General features: G+C 39.9%; 1 protein-coding gene and 1 long non-coding RNA gene across 4 annotated transcripts in view; one reads left to right on the top strand and one right to left on the bottom strand.

The window, feature by feature from the left end:
- Window positions 1–5946, bottom strand: part of LOC111853426 (bifunctional heparan sulfate N-deacetylase/N-sulfotransferase 2-like) — a 95405-nt gene extending 89459 nt beyond the window's left edge. For all 3 annotated transcript variants that reach the window (XM_023830269.2, XM_023830268.2, XM_023830270.2), the window contains exon 1: window positions 5480–5946. The gene's annotated coding sequence lies outside the window, so the exon portion shown is untranslated. The remainder of the gene's footprint in view (window positions 1–5479) is intronic.
- A 3003-nt stretch (window positions 5947–8949) lies between these two features.
- LOC111853430 (uncharacterized) lies at window positions 8950–11349 on the top strand. The gene is made up of 2 exons (XR_002840459.2): window positions 8950–9815; window positions 10484–11349. It is a non-coding gene; the product is annotated as an uncharacterized lncRNA (long non-coding RNA).
- Window positions 11350–15793: the final 4444 nt, after the last annotated feature.

Genomic DNA, 15793 nt, shown 5'->3' with positions numbered 1-15793 from the left:
GCCATGGTAACTTCCACCTCCGAACAAGTCTGCTCGGGACCAGGCTAACTGTCTCGCTTAGTTTAGCGTTGTCTCAAAGAACGTCCGTCGTGTGGGAACAGATTCCCAAAAGATCGTTCCGTCGGATGACATTCCGCGATTTTACTATTCATGTCATGTAATCTGTTGAATTATATGTCATCTGACATTATATTTTACACTATGATTGATTTTTTTGTTAATTTGTAAGGTGTACCAAAATGACATGATTTTGTTTGAGTTAGCGGGATAATGAGTCTTGTATATACGTATATTAAAAAATGGAAGCTTGTAGTCAGTGCTGTGAGTAAAAGCAAGACGAGAAAGCAGAGAATAAAAACCATCTTTTCTGAAGTAAACCTCTGCGTGATACTTTCATAATATGGAGAACAGAGCTGAGATTGCTACATAATCAATATAATAAAGCCTATAAAATCACATCTTAGCATTCCAATTAATTCCAAAATAATTACAGTAAAATCCCATTATAGTGGACTCGCTTATAACGGAATATCGTCTATAACTGATGAGGTCCGCTGGTCCGGCCGTGCGCCTTTACGAACATGCAGAAAAAGCATTGGATATAGCGGACTCGCATATAACGGAATTTCGCTTATAATGGACAAACAATTTTGTCTCCAGGGCCACTTTTAGATGTGGTTCTGTTCGGCTATAACGGACATGCAGTTCCGCCTACAAGGCGTGTGGCGTGCCGGTGATATCCAGCGCAGATACGTACGTAGTCGGGATTATTAATAGTCACGTATCTGGTTAGGTAAAGTTGGATTACTACACGTACAATATAATAATCTATACCACAAGTGTGTCTGCTGGGGTGTGGCATGAGTAAATGGTGTCATGTAGTTGTGTCCTGGGCATACAGCAACTCTGGATATAACGGACTGTTTTGGCAGGTCCCTTGAAGTCCGTTATAACTGTATTTTACTGTAAAATGAAAGCGTACACTTTTACAAAGGTCAAACATGAAATGCAATGACCGAAATTGAAAGGAAATCTGTTAAAATAATATGAACAGGAAGATATTTTTATATTTTGTTTAGTCACAGTCTACTTTGAAAGTTTGTAAGTGAAAAGCAAAGACAAGATACGGTTATTTGTGCAGAACATTTCACACGGATGTGACAAAGTATTTTACGGAGATCAAATAATATTATACAATAACAAGCTGGTTCCCAGTTGGCTATGGGAATCGAACCAGCAACTTTCGCGTTATAAGGCGACAGCATAAACCACTGTACCACCGTGCCAAGCACTTGCAACATTTACGTAACTTGTGCATTTAATCTGTCTGTAATGCATTGCCAAGCCAACTCTCTGGCTGTGTTTATGGCCACAGTATTGCCTTTTTTAACGATTACATCTTTGTGTTTTTCATACAGCTCCATCAGCAGCGTTTGTTTTGCGGCAGAAAGAAACACCGATCTCGTTTTAAACACTTTCCGACTCATTTGGTCGATCTATCATTCATCCATTCATTTGGGCTTCTTAAACATCGCGGGTGTGCGCACTAAGTGAGACTATGCAAGTCTGCCTTGAATAAGCCTCGATTAGTTAAAGCTGAACTGCGTTCGTGGAACGACATGAGGCTAAGTTTAGAGATGGAGCTAATTTGAGTCTCACTTTTTCACGTAAGTCTGGCTTTATTTAGCTACTTTCATGGAATACCCCCCAGGTGTTTCACATGACATACAACGATGTGGTCAGCCACTATGTGAGGGGCATATTCGGGCATAAATGAGCGACATATTTGTAAATTGCACTGGTGCGCCTAGTTATAAAATTTAGTCACACTGTCTCCAAAAACAGTCACAAAATGAGTCTAAATGGTCGCAGCCTGGAACCCTGTGTAGCCATTATTAATATTATAGTTTCACAATGCTGTTCCATGTAATAATGGAATAATCAAAATAATAAAAAATAACCGTATTCTGACAAGTAGAATGAATACATTGAAATAAACAATATTAGTAAACAAATACTAATTTTCCAACAAATTTTTACTGTTTACATACAAAATTCCCTTAAAATTATAAAAGGTTATTGATTTTCAAGTATTCAAAGAAACATAGCTCAAATGAACAAAACCATATACTAATGTAACAATGTGCAAAACTGTATAATATTGCAAATATGTTAAAGGGCAAACATAAAATAAAGCAGGACAGAACTGACTGCAACAAGTATCTTCCTCTATTCTTGGTCTCTTAAAAACTTTTTAAAATTCTGAGGTAGAAAAGTATCTAAACCAAGCAAAAAACACTTATTCAAAAAAATGCCAAATCATGGTTAGACTTTTTTGTCCGGCGCTGCAAATTGTCACCACGCATCACCATGTCACATGGTACAAAATCCTCACGAGAGCAAGACAACTTGAGACAGACCATGCAGCACAAACTGGAACCGCCTCCATGACGACACAACTTTGCCCTTATTGGTTGAAGATTTTAGTCACACGCATGACATTTGTATCCCAGGAAGTTCCAATGTGTTATCTGCTATTTCTCCCGAAAAGCACATAAAGCAGTGAGAACTGGTTTTCAGTTCATTTACCCGGTAAAATAAAGTTTAAATAAGTTACATAAATGCTCTAACAGTACACGTAAGTTAGTGGTTTATTTTATTGTTAGTTTAATCGTCCAGTCTGTGAAGAAGGCATTCAAGTAAGGATTGCATTGTACTCTGTATATGACAAAAACTTTGAATCCTTGAAATACATGCATTTGATCTTTTTCCTGGCAGCTATCTTTTTACACAGAGCCACTATACACAATAGTTTTATTCACTGCTAACAGTTTGTATCAGGAGTTGGTTATTGTAAAAAGTAATGTGCATGCAGGTGATATTTGTATAGATTTATCTACACCCTTCTGGCAGTGCTGCCATTGCAGTCAGGTGTCGCAGACTACGAGGAGTAGAAGTTGTCCGACTTGGCTGCAGTCAGTTTATACTCCACCCCTGCAGCCGCAGCCAGATCCATGTCGCGTCAGCTGCAGACAGACCTAAGCCCAAGTCAAACACACCCATTGCTTCAAGGGATGATGGGCAAAATTACAACGTCGTCTGTGATTGGCTGTTGTGCTGGTGTTCAGTAAACCTCTGATCGATAGGCCATCGAGTTGTCTGTCTCAGCGCATTCTCTAAAACGGAGCAAACTTGGTTGATCGAGTTTTATAGTCTGTGTGTATCATCGTGATCGTCTTCATTTTTTTATCGATAAAAAAAAAATCGAGATCGTTTTATCGCCCAGTACTAATAAACAATGACTCGATCACCAGATTAATCAGCAGATTATGATTACTAATACAGATGCTCCTCTACTTACGAACTTTCAATTTACAAACGTTCAGACATACAAACAAAGAGGACTAAGTCCAACTTGTGTTCGTTGGGCTCTCGTTTCCTGTCTGCAACATCAATTTTTTTTTCTGCGTGCCAATTCCGCCTAGTACGACTTCTGGCCACTACGCCCACCGTGCAGCAGCATAGCGTGCGTACTCCCAGCATCCTAGTTATTTGTATTTGCGTATACTTTTAAAATGATGCTGAGTAACGACTTACTAACATTTCAAGTTACGAACAGCCGTTCGGAATGTATCTCATTTGTAAGTAGAGGAGTGTCTGTATAACTGATAGTGACAGCCCTACTCCAATCTAACACTCCCTTGCCATAAACCCTCAACTCCGGCAACTGAGGTGCCAGAAACACTGTGGGTCATATTTCTCCACATTACTTCCAGACATACAGGTTGTTTGTTGATGTATCAGAAACAAGGACCCGAGACTAAACTATTTGTGACAATACTAATGACCTAACATCTATTGCTAATATCCAATATTCAATCAATGACAATAAAGCATCTATCAATCAATTCTCCATATTGACAAAAGAACAGACAAAAACAAATGCCAATACTTCAGGATGCTTTAAGTGCTCTGGGGGTAAGAAAGTAGCTTCCTCACACTCAAGCTAAAGCAAAGCAATTCCTCATTCAAAGATGCAGATTACCACCCTCCTCAGGAGCACTACTCCCCAGGCTTTAGGCATAATTATTAAGCAGTTATTACAGGCATCGCTAAATAGCAATTAACATTAATTATGATATGAATATACTCTCCAAATTGAAATCTTTGTTAGCGCACAGCCTGCCAGAGGCTCAACTTTCCTCTCAAGCTGGAGGATTTAGCTGAGTCACTTCGCAGACGCGTTCAAACAGAACACATTTCCAACCGACAGGTACAAACTCAGGGTGGAAGTGTTTGGAGATCAAGTCCCAAACACACGTCAACTACCATTTTGGTCCCTTAAGGCCAAAATTTCATACTGGCAACTAGACACAATCTCCTGATGTTTCTTCAGCAGTGCTTGATACAAACATAACCAGTTCAAGGTGGTACAGAGGTACAGTTGCATCGTAAATTCACGGCGATCAAACGGTGTTTAAAAAACATGGACGGTGTTACATAGCCGAGTTCATGACAAACATACAGCACTGTTTTATAGCAAGGTCGTCGATACTGACTTTATGTTTGGTATTCAATCACTGGGTGTTTTTTGCGGGGAGCCATTGGGGGTTAAAGGATCAGGCCGTAAATGGACGTTTTTGGTTTTTTTTTTTGCAAATGCGAACCGCGACGCATACGTTTCACCGGAGAAAAAAGTATATTCAACTTCTCTTATACAAGATGCCGTTAAACGGTAAGCTGATAATCGTAGATAATCGTACGTGAAAATCGGCAGCCAACCTCCGAAAAAAAGACAATCACAACTCAGGCTGTCAGACCTTAAAAGCGACATTTACGTGGCGTTAAAGTTCCACAGAATTGCAACTGGTTACTACAGCCGTGCAGAAAGACAGACCCCTCAGAAATGTCAGTATCTATGCTCCCTTTCCAACTTACCCACATTTTCCCACTTTTAACAACCCTACATCAGGTCTAAATCTTTTGTGAAAAGCAGGTATAGGTGGCGGAGCAGGCAAATCACAGTCCTGTTACTAACCAGTCAACAACTGCAGAGCGATCACCCGGCGAAACAATGAGTTAACGAAAGATAGGAAGATACATTCGTGGGAAATGCAGTATGACCGCCAGGCCGCTCCATCTGTAATAAACGCAGCAAACGCGAATGTTTTTCTGATTCCCTCAATGATGAAAAACCAGACGTGATCCGCCATACGATTTTCATACTGGAAAACAAGACCCCGATGCATCATGCCCTAGTTGCTAGTCGGTTAGCTAGTCCACCACACCTTAGCTCCCTTCAGTGCTGTATTAAAAAAGCTTTTTCCCCCAAACTGAAAAAGAGACAAAAATCAATTCAATGACAAACAAGCCGAGGTGCGGCCAATTGTGCTGTTAGCTCGCTAGCTATTGATAGCAATGTTGCACACCAGTTAACCGTAACTGAAATGACCAGACATTCAGACGGAAAATCACTCACCCTCGAACGTCTACATCAACGGACTTGCCCAAACGGTCCAGTATATTTTTATATTTTTGTTTCTTGTTATCGGAGTTTAAAGCCGTCCCGACCACATCTCCGGCGATTCCGCCATCTTCATTTAACGATCGACGGACTGTGCCGAAACTCTGGGGCAAACCAAAAATTCAGTGCCGGGGGTGGGGGGTTCGCCGGCAATGTTACGCGACCACCCCAACCCCACCCCCACTGAAAGTGAGACCGGAAAATAAGTTACAGGAAAGTGTATGATACACTGTTTGTCGTTTACCACAGCAGTTGCAGTAGTTCAGGTGATGGGCACCGGCTTTAAAGGGGGCGGCTTGACCCTCCGATCGCTAAACTGAGTTACACGATCAATAGGGTATTTACGGTATTGGCCTTCGTCATAAAATAAATCTAGTTGATCACGTTAGAAGCTTTACTTGGGTGAAACGAGCATTCACGCTCCGGAATTCCTCCTACCATTCAAAACCTAATTAAAGAAAAGTACTTAGTCTGTCATCACCGGTAATCCAAACGGCTATTAAACTGACCAGAAAAAAAAATCAGAAAAAAATGTACTACATACAATGCAATATATTTCACGTAACACGTAAGATTGTGGGTGTGTTAAATTACAGAAATCATATGCTGCCGCCTGCTGGACAAGACAGTCTTTCACTTGGATTTTACGCTCCTCTAATATTTGTTACATATCAACAGAAAGTATCGTTTTACCATTGGTTTACAAAACCGTAGTTATTTGGCGTGCCAATCTGAAATACACGAGTCTGGTTATTAAAATACACAACAACGTTTTTTATTTCCTAAACGAAAACCAATAACAATAATAACATATTTAGCTTAACCACATTTAACCAGAGATCATTATGTTTCACGTGAAAAATAAATGTCCTTAGCGGCATTGAACGGTTGAGATTTCCCCAAGATTTCAGATACTGTATGTAAGTTAAGTTTTGTGAAGATTTCTTACTTGATGTCACGACTTCAGCAGGGAAGCAGCACAGGAGCTGATGAAATCAGGTGAACACGGGGTTTATTTCGGGAATAAATGGATCGTATCCATTTATTAAATTCTACAATTTTACCGTTGTGGCAATGCAACATTGGTCTTATGTACTCTCACTAAATTAAAATTCATTCCATTATTAAACTTTCTACTGAGAGAGAAATTATGTCTTTCATGCAACAAGAGTCAGAGTTTACACTGGCTGAAATAGAAGCCATTCTTGTTCATCCCTAAAAGTACAAAGGTTTGATTTCCAATGAACCTCCCCTGAAGCCCAAGGGGGGTGATGTGTATCTATATAGGAGCTTGAAGGGAGGAAGATGGGCTTTCATGGACTTTTATTGGTCAAACTATATAATTATATTATATAACTGGTCAAATTATAACAACATTGAAAAATACGGTGGAAGAGTGATTAAGAGGTACAGTATTACTATATTAGGACACCTTAGTTAGACAAGGGATCATCAGATTTTAAAAAGAATGTGTACTACCTAGTACAGCAAGACAATTAAGAAAATTTGGTAACAAATTTATATTTTATTGACTACCTGGGGGATGAGACTGTATGTGCCAAGGAAGCATGGCAATGCAAAAACAAAGAATTTTCATTCCTTATAAAAAATAGGTTTTTACACACATCCTTCACAATGACCATGGGCAAGCTCCATCTAACATCTTATCTAAAGCCTGCAGTAACAATGTGGAACACATGCCTGTGAATTGCCCACACAATTGTGAACAAGTACAGAACACAGTATATGCTAGCAGTAATACACAAAGAATTTCTCAAGATGAAATGTTCATTCTCCATGAACTGGCGTACTAGCTTCCACGTTTTGTCTTGTAGATTTCTAGTTTTTCCAATTTTCTAGTTTTTGCTGGGATGCCCAATGAACTGGGTTTGGCACGCACCAACTTGGAAGATGCTATTACTTTCAGCTACCCTCAAACTCTTAGGCATGACACAACCTCTCAGATGGGTGACTTTCAGGTTTCTGTACTCGCTATGAGAAACACTTCTCTAGTTAATGACCCTGTATTTCCTGTTGGGTTCATGCTGCATTAGCACAAATTCATGAAGCATCATGTTCAGAGAAAAGGGAATTGTTGCGGCCTTGAACTGGAGGTTTCCCAACATTAGCCTAGTTTTCTGCAGGAATCCTGTGTTGTATGACATTGAGTACTGGGTCAAAAAACATGGGGGTACGAAGGACAATGTGAAGGTACTGAAAGACCAAATCGACAAACTCATTGATTCAGCCAGCAGAGATGAATTTGAGGCACAATGTTCCAAATTTGTGAATGGGTGGTCAGAGGAATTTCCCAAATACTTCCACCAGCAAATGCAACATCATGGTCTCCTTCCGCACAAAGTAATTTGAAGCATTCAAACACAACAGCCCAACAAACAATATCATTGAGATCATAAACAAAATGGTTAAATTACAAAATGAGTGGAGGGAACTTCCTATTGATGCAATGGTTACGCAATTACAGTGTGAAGCGGGGGTCACTGTTGCTCTGGGGGATGTTAAGATGCCTTCATTTATTCCCTTAGAGAGCATTGTCGAACGAGTCAAGGCCTATGTCAAAGAACCTTGTAGAGTGGACACACCCACTCCCAATCGTTTGGGATCTCACAGACTTCCTTACATGGTTCCTACGCAGTATGAAAAACTAACGAAACATATGGAATTTGATCATAAAACGAGGTCTAAAATACCTCACAACCGAGTTTTAGACAATGAAGTGTTTTCTGAAAAGACTTAAAATACTGTTAATAATTTACAGAGGCTAACAGATGCGACACAATTCAGAAGTCACCTATTATATGCTGCTAGGTAATGTAATGCTCCCTGAAATTCAATTACTGTAATGTTACTCATAATGTAAACCTAATGTTAACAATAACTGATCCGATTTCAAATGCAATAGTAGTGGAAAGCGTACGAAATCGTAAGTCAAGATGAAATATAAAAACATCATGTCAAGTGGTAGGGCTGTGTATTTATATTTCTACTCATTATGAAAGATGTGTTGTGTCTAGCCTCCACTTAATAGCGTGTTTCTATGTTTTACAGCTAATAATAAAAGGGTGTCTGTTCAGATGACACTTAATAGAAGGTGAGCCACTGTTTAACAAACAATTAAATGATTTACAACAGGACAAAACAGAAGCATATGTGTAGTGAGAAAACGACTAGGAACCTGTCACCGCGGTTAAGTTAGCCTCATATTCCATATTCAGTTTTCTGGCTTTAATATATTTACGGAAGTAAGGTGGGCGTTTTTAATGACAAAATTGTGATGTCCAGTACACAGACATCGATTCACACCGATTATTTTTCCGCTTCAAAACATTTTGTGATCTGTGCCAAATCATGTGGAACTGCACATGCGCAGAAAGGCTCGAAAGCACGTCTCGATAGGTGGTATTTTATGACAGAACACCTGTATTGTCCTCCTCAGAAATTGTAGTGGGAGGGGCGGTGCTCATATAGGACTGGCTACGCGGAAAGCTCGACTTAACCGAGAACAAAAACTGCTCGGAGCAGTTTTGAGATTTAGCGTAAATTGCCATAGCAACATGTCTCGACCAAATATACCCACCTTTCGTAGTACGGGTTAATCGCGAAGTTACACCACACGAGTGAGTAACACTAGGTTACGTTGTAGATAATGTAGATAATGTTTAGCCTACATTTACAACCATTGCAAGTGTGAATGTGTTGTGTTTGCATTGCAACTGCAACAGTGGTAATGTTAATTGTAATGAAATCAGACAATTGCAGTTACTAGCATCCTAATTAGCCAAATTAATTAGCCTAATGAACGCCATGGCACTTAATTTGTGATGCTGTATCGCCACCCTATGGTGTTCGAGTATAAGTAGGCCTACCCGATTTTTTTTTATGTTGGTCAAAGCGAAATAAAGTGATATAAGTGTGTCAGTTTACGTGTAAATTTGTAAAATTAAATTTGCGAATAACTCTTTTTCATACTGTTACCTAGTACACTGAAAAAATGACTTCTTCACCCTGTAATTACCAAAATTATTTGTTTAAATTCTACAGTAAATTTTCATTTAGGTGCTTTTACTTTATAATATCACCCTCACATCAAGTAATATTAACTATAGCACTGCACGACCTGACACGAAAAAGTACATTTTACTTGGGTAATGGAAGTGAATCTGACAACCTTGTAGCACTCAATAAGTGACGTCAGGTTAGCGCGGTTTCTTAGCAGAGACGCATCTAAAGAAACCTTGATGAAAAAATCCACAAATGAGAAGCGACAGAGGTAAGCTGAATGCTTAATTAACTTTATACATTCCTGTAGTCTCGTCGTCAAAAGTCCGTGTTTGATTACTTAGTACTTAACGTTGGCCTGCTAGCAAGTTATTCTGACACTTGCTGCTCTGTGCCACAACGCTAATTTTTCGCCGCTAATTTTTGCTAACCCGCCTCACTTGTTCAGGCAGCTTATTTAGATTACTTGTCAACGTGAGTGTTCCTGGCTGATAGTTATCTGCAGTGGCTCGACTGTTTTGCATAGATGGTATGTTCTTTGCATGAGTCTTCTAAGTCGGGCTAGTGTTATGAGAGGTGGTATGGTGCTTAGCTTAAACTCAAGTACTGTGCTGTAATTCTGGCGTGCGCTGGGCCGTTTTCAATTCTAATATAAATAATTTATGTTAATGGCAAATACTGCATATTTTTATGTATCTATCCTAGGTATCACGCATCAAAATTTCAACATGCACAGATTCCAACAGAAATAGGCTTAAATTAACAATTAATCAGTGGACATCACATCGAATTGTGTTTTTTAAAATATCTTACAGTATCTAGTACCTAAGATATGTCAGATTTTATGTTATTCAAAACGGTCTTATGTTTTAAAGGTATCTTCATTCTTCATTTCAACCTACTTTAAACCTTGAGCACTGACTTGTATGTTTTTGGCAGGACGTCAACAAAGAAACCATCCAAGAGGACTGTGCTCATCAAGTCTTGAACATTTTCGTCATCCGTGGAAATGAAGCACAGGAAGATCACAGCCCTGTTCATGTGTCGATCATCATTGAGGGAAAAGAGGTTCTTGCTGACTGTAAAAGTGTGGCAAAGGCTTGCCTTCTGCTCATGGACTTTATTTATGCAATGAACTTGAGCTACCCATCAAAGTTGAAATACTCATTTGAGGTGTTTCAGAAGGTCTTTCTTGTACTTGATGTTCTGAAGATGTCTCCTAAAATCTGGTCTTTGCACAACAAACTTGTAGTATGAATATGTGCACATAAGTGTCTGAACCAAGTAAAGTCAAATACTTGGCTAGTAAGGAAAAATAGTTGGAGAATTACTTTCAAAGTTCAGCTACAAGCTTTTTTTTGTTGCAGCAGTGGTCACCAAACTGGCGTGTGGAAGCATTAGAGGTTGGAGTGATTTAAAAAATACACTATAAATTGTTACATACAACTGTTGATGGAGTCCCCTTTTGAAAGGCTCGAAATACAGTGCTTTGTTCTGGTTTCACTTGTTTACCTTTCTGACAAAGTTATTGCACTTTGATACTTCTTGGTATTTTGTTGGGCATTTTAGCTCTCTAGCTCACTATTTTGGGGCATTTTAGCTCTTCAAAACCTTGACAGAAGTCCTTTTTGAAACTGTTTTAGTGTTTTAACAAAAGTTAACATTTTTGACATGTCTGTTGGCAGCAGTGATTTTTAAAATGTCTAATACCAACCATGTTGCACTGTATGTCTTGCACTTAAGTATATGTTGCACATAAAACAGCTACTTCATGAACCAGAAAAAATAAAGATTATCTAAAAACATCTGTTATTGCATATTATGTTGTATTATAGTACGTCTTATAGTAAGAGTAAATGTGTAAATATTACTTTAAAATGTACTGAAATTAAGTAAAGAGAAACTAGTTAAATAACCCTGGAATACCCAACATTTTTACAAGAGTTTTGTAATTGAATGCAAAGGTAATCTTGAGTGAAATTTACTTGCAAAGGTGTAGTATATTTTGTTTTTAAGAAAGAAAATTGGTAGTAAAATCTACATGGGTCTTGTTGACTTAACAATTCATACTGTCATGCCCACGAGGGCGGGACTGAGCACCGGCAGGCAATCGTCTGTGTCATAAAGCTGTCAAAGTCCTAGGCTCATTTCGAAGTATTGTTGCCATTGTTGTAATGTGCCATACCGAGCAATTCTGTCTATTGTTTTCCCTGATTGCCCTGCCTGCTGTGTCCTGCCCTGCTGTTCGGTCTGCCTTGCCTGTCTCGCCTGTTCCATCCATCTGCCTTCTCCTGCCTGCCCTACCTGCCTGCTCCGTCCTGCCCTGCTCCTCTATCTGCTTCATGTCCCTCTTCCCATCGTCGTCTTGTCCCGTCACTCCACGTAGGGCTGACCTTCCTGGACACTGACCTCTTGCCTGCCCCATGACCACAACTTCGGATTCTCCCTTTGACCCTGCTTGTTTCTGGTTCGATCATTAAACCAGTTGGACACATCACGGGGTCTATCTCCTCTGGCCTGACCATACACCACACATACTAATAAGTAAACTTTACTCAAGGATTTCCTTTTTAAACATTACAATGAATTTCTGTGTGTAAATTATCGAGCTTTCTTTATAAGTAAATATCAGCCAGTTTTTTTTTCTTCAGTGTATGTTGCAAGCTGCAACAATTACTTGTGCAATGTCAACTTAGATTAGTTGGCAATGTAAAGGTAATCACCAACTGTTTAGTAATATTTTTTAATAAAACAACCTATTTAGAAAAACAATTTAGAGTATATAACTGACAGAATAAATGTTGGTGAACTATAAATATAAATGTTAATTGCAGCCTCAATTTCAACTTGTTGATTTATTCTGGTGTCTGGTAAATATTTGTTGGATGTGAAGGTATTATGTCATTGATTGTTAATGACTTTTGTTGTTGCTGTTGTTTTTAGAGTCACAGCTACATCCAGTAGCTCAGTGAGGACCTTTGTGATTGGATCTGAGGATCTGTCTGCGGAAATGTTTTGGATGCTTAATGTCATGGAGAACCATGGCTCCTTCAACATCTGCTCTGGGAAGGGTGACCTTTTTCGTCTTATGTTTCCAGACAGCAACATTGCCTCCAAATTCACTTGACAACCTTTGATATTGCACCTCATTTCTCATCTCTGCTTTTGTCCCAAGTAAATCTGTTACAGCTGTGTGGCTTCACGGGAGGGGCGGAAGGGCAGGAGGGTTGGCAGGAGGCGCGAGAGGTTCAGGAAGGGCAAGGAGGACATATTCGAGAGCCCTATAATCCCCCTTTTGTACTGAACAATTGTGCAGGAATGCCAGCTTTTCCTAATAAAGTATCATGATAAGGCCATGCTGCCTTTCCTGGCTGATGATCTTTTCATCACACTGAAACATCTTCTCCAGAGATGTCACAGATGCGACACTTGAGAGACTGAATGCCCCCATGAAGCTATTCTCAGAAGACTTTACAGATCAAGCAAATTGCAAGGATGCCTCCCTTACCAACATAGGATTTGTTGCAGACAAACTACTTACAGATATGAAGGTAAGGAAGAAGGTTTCTGAGCAAGATGTCCTATTGATTAGGAAAGAAACTAAAGAGTTCCTCATCACAGCTGTGACAAAGCTTCTGGAGAAATTTCCTCTAAAGTACACACTGGTAAGAAATGTGGCATGGCTAAATCCACAGACGATAAAAGACAAACCAGATATTTGTGAAAAACAATTGCCTACAGATAATCTCCAGTGCTGGACAGGTTGGACTTTGTTATGGTCTGCAAAACAAATGAGGATGCCATACAGTGGCTGACTGGTGCCTACTCTAGACTGGACACCTTTCTACATGCATTACTGGGCAAAGAAATATCTGTGGGCACTAGTACAAAAGGTTCCCCTTCTGTCCCATGGCCAGGCCTCTGGAAAGAGGATTATCTGGTAATAAGAACATCACAGTCACAAACATGAAGGAGAGAACCCTGATTGCTCAGTGGGTAATAGTAGATTACCTACATCATGTGGGTGAGGTAGCTAATGTAGCAATGACCAAGGAACTGCTACAGTCTGCTTCCTGTGCAAGACAGAGATACCATGCATTCCTTAATGAAGAAAAGAAGAAGAAGGAGCAGACACAACAGACAGAAATGGAAGGCAGTACAGGGTGAAATAGACCAACTTAAGATCAAGAAAAAAAATATTCAGACCAAGTTATGTGCACTTCTAAAAAATTGAAGCAGAAGCCACTGAACATGTCTGTGATTGCAAAATCAAATGCCCTCAGAGATGTAGCAAAAAACAAAGAAAGTCTGGAGAAATATGACAAAGAAAATGAATAGAAGAGCTTTTGAGGGGAAAGTCGTGTAACGTTGCATATACAGTGGTACCTCGGTTCTCGAACTTAATCCGTTCCGGACTCCGGATCGAATCCTAAAAAGTTCGAGTTCTGATCAAATTTTTCGCATAAGAAATAATGGAAAACCAATTAATTGGTTCACGGCCCCCCAAAATTACACCTAAATATGTTTTCTTTTTTTTTTTTAGCATTTAAACACAAAATGAACAGGATAAAACAAGAAGAGCATTTTTTTCTTAATGGCTTCCAAAACGATAAAGATCTTATCCCAACATTATCCCTGTCCTGCACCGATCATCCGCTCCTTCCGTGTGCCACACCCCCTCGTTAACCTCGTGTGGGATCCCCATGTGATCAGCTGTTTCTGGTTGTTGTCATTTGTCCTCTGTATTAAGTCCGAGTTTCAGTTTGTTTCCCCAGTCCGGTCATTGGGTGCGTTCGACTTGCTTACAGCGCTGGCTTAAAGCAACGCATTCTGATCCTGACGCAATGCATTACGGTTAGATGCATTGCGACCTTTCACCCACTGCACAAACTGGAACCGCCGCCGTGACGACACACCTTTGCCCTTATTGGCTGAAGAGTTTAGTTACACGCATGACGTTTGTATCCCAGGCAGTTCCGATGCGTAATCTGCTATTTCTCCCGAATATCACATAAAGCAGTGAGAACTGGTTTTCAGTTAATTTACCTGGTAAAATAAAGTTTAAATAAATTACATAAATGCTCTAATAGTACACGTAAGTTAGTGGTTTATTTATTGTTAGTTACTGTAATGTTGCGCTGCTTTATTTGGTTAATCGTCCAGTCTGTGAAGAAGGCATTCAAGTAAGAATTGCATTGTAGTATGACTCATTTCCTGGCGCGTACAATTTACAGTGGGTACGGAAAGTATTCAGACCCCCTTCAATTTTTCACTCTTTGTTATATTGCAGCCATTTGTTAAAATCATTTGAAATATTTTTTTTCCTCATTAATGTACACACAGCACTCCATATTGACAGACAAAAAAAAGAATTTTAGAAATTGTTGCAGATTTATTAAAAAAGAAAAACTGAAATATCACATGGTCCTAAGTATTCAGACCCTTTGCTGTGACACTCATATATTTAACTCAGGTGCTTTCCATTTCTTCTGATCATCCTTTATTCATTCATTTGAGTCCAGCTGTGTTTGATTATACTGATTGGACTTGATTAGGAAAGCCACACACCCGTCTATATAAGACCTTACAGCTCACAATGCATGTCAGAGCAAATGAGAATCATGAGGTCAAAGGAGCTGCCTGAAGAGCTCAGAGACAGAATTGTGGCAAGGCACAGATCTGGCCAAGGTTACAAAAAAATTCTGCTGTACTTAAGGTTCCCAAGAGCACAGTGGCCTCCATAATCCTTAAATGGAAGACGTTTGGGACGACCAGAACCCTTCCTAGAGCTGGCCGTCCGGCCAAGCTGAGCTCCCGGGGGAGAAGAGTCTTGGTGAGAGAGGTAAAGAAGAACCCAAAGATCACTTTGGCTGAGCTCCAGAGATGAAGTCAGGAGATGGGAGAAAGTTGCAGAAAGTCAACCATCACTGCAGCCCTCCACCAGTCAGGGCTTTATGGCAGAGTGGCCTGTCGGAAGCCTCTCCTCAGTGCAAGACACATGACGGCCCGCATGGAGTTTGCTAAAAGACACCTGAAGGACTCTGAGATGGTGAGAAATAAGAACTTTTTGGCCTTAATTCTAAGCAGTATGTGTGGAGGCAATCAGGCACTGCTCATCACTTGTCCAATACAGTCCCCACAGTGAAGCATGGCGGTGGCAGCATCATGCTGTGGGGGTGTTTTTCAGCTGCAGGGACAGGACGACTGGTTGCAATCGAGGGAAAGATGAATAAGTACAGGGATATCCTG

The sequence above is a fragment of the Paramormyrops kingsleyae genome, chromosome 3 (genome assembly GCF_048594095.1).
Source record: "Paramormyrops kingsleyae isolate MSU_618 chromosome 3, PKINGS_0.4, whole genome shotgun sequence".
Taxonomy (NCBI): Eukaryota; Metazoa; Chordata; class Actinopteri; order Osteoglossiformes; family Mormyridae; genus Paramormyrops; species Paramormyrops kingsleyae.
This window is presented reverse-complemented; position numbering and strand designations above follow the sequence as displayed.